Source organism: Cryptomeria japonica, chromosome 7, assembly GCF_030272615.1.
Source record: "Cryptomeria japonica chromosome 7, Sugi_1.0, whole genome shotgun sequence".
In the NCBI taxonomy this organism is placed as follows: Eukaryota; Viridiplantae; Streptophyta; class Pinopsida; order Cupressales; family Cupressaceae; genus Cryptomeria; species Cryptomeria japonica.
In genome coordinates, this window is record NC_081411.1 from 127,793,984 (window position 1) to 127,795,281 (window position 1,298).

A 1,298-nucleotide genomic window follows, 5' to 3' on the forward strand; every position below is an offset into this window, starting at 1 on the left:
CAAAATAGTATGTGAGAGGTGTATTGATTCTAATGTACAAGGACAAACATTATAACACAATAGAGAATGCAAGAGAAAGCATGAGAGCTCAAATCTAAAAGCATGGCTTAAGAAGCATGATATGAAAAAGAAGGTGTATATGCATCAAGGGGATGACATTATACTCTTTTATGGAATAATATAATATGACACTAAATGTATAATATGGCAATAAATGCACAATATGTCAACATAAGGTGTATGCAATGATCAAAGGTACATAGAACCAATATAGGCATGAGATAATACCATTATAATGCACATAGGTGTTAATGTAGCATAAGCATCATAGAAAAATTTGGAGTTGTACTATAGTCTAGATTAACTAAATCATTTGGAAAAATTATTTCACCAAAAAAAAGTGGTGTTATACCTTTAGAAGTTTGGTATGTTAAGATGTATAAGTGTGTTGAATTCCCCTTATACCTTTGTGAAACTCTAACCCTAATTTCAACTCTAATTCTAACTATAACCCTCCAATTCTAATCTTAACTATAACCTTAATTATGTGTAATTCTAACAAATGAATATATAAATAAAAATAATAATCTATTATTTTCTATGTAATAATAAAGAATTATATATAAAATTTTATATTATTAAAAGACTATATAAATTATATATAATCATTTTATGTTTTTATAAAATTATAGAGAGAATATTTTATTTATAGCTTATCCAAGATGAACTATTGTTATCTAATTTTTAAACGAATTACAACAGTTTTAACATAGAATTAGAGAATACAGAATAATGTGCATATTGCGGTGTGCTGAGCTTGTGGATTTGATCGATGTCCACAGCGGCGTAAATTCTTTCACTTCTTTCTGCAATAGCGAATTGGATTTTGAAACTAGAAAAAAATAATTATATACTGTAGAGCGAGGCCTATTAGCTCAGTTGGTTAGAGCGTCGTGCTAATAACGCGAAGGTCGCAGGTTCGAGACCTGCATAGGCCATTTTAGGAAAGTTCGCAGGTTCTGTCGCACGTCTATTAGCAAGGGTTGCAGCCTCAACTCGGAGCATCTATTTTTGTCAAGCTATTTACTTGCTAGTTCTCACTCTAGTATGTTCGCCTTGTCTTATTGTTACTCCTCAAGTGTCTCTCTCTTTCTACTAGTCTCACTTCTCTATGACCTCCTTGCATCTACCTTTTGTAACTTGTCATTTCTTTGATTTTGTCGAATCACCTATCAAGGAGAATCTATGACAATAAAATGACACTCTTACTCGTTGGGAGTCAATTGATAATACTACCT

General features: G+C 31.5%; 1 non-coding gene across 1 annotated transcript; it reads left to right on the top strand.

Moving 5' to 3' along the window:
- The first annotated feature begins 924 nt into the window (after nucleotides 1-924).
- TRNAI-AAU (transfer RNA isoleucine (anticodon AAU)) lies at nucleotides 925-998 on the top strand. Its single transcript has one exon. It is a non-coding gene; the product is annotated as a tRNA-Ile (tRNA).
- The last annotated feature ends 300 nt before the right edge of the window (nucleotides 999-1,298 follow it).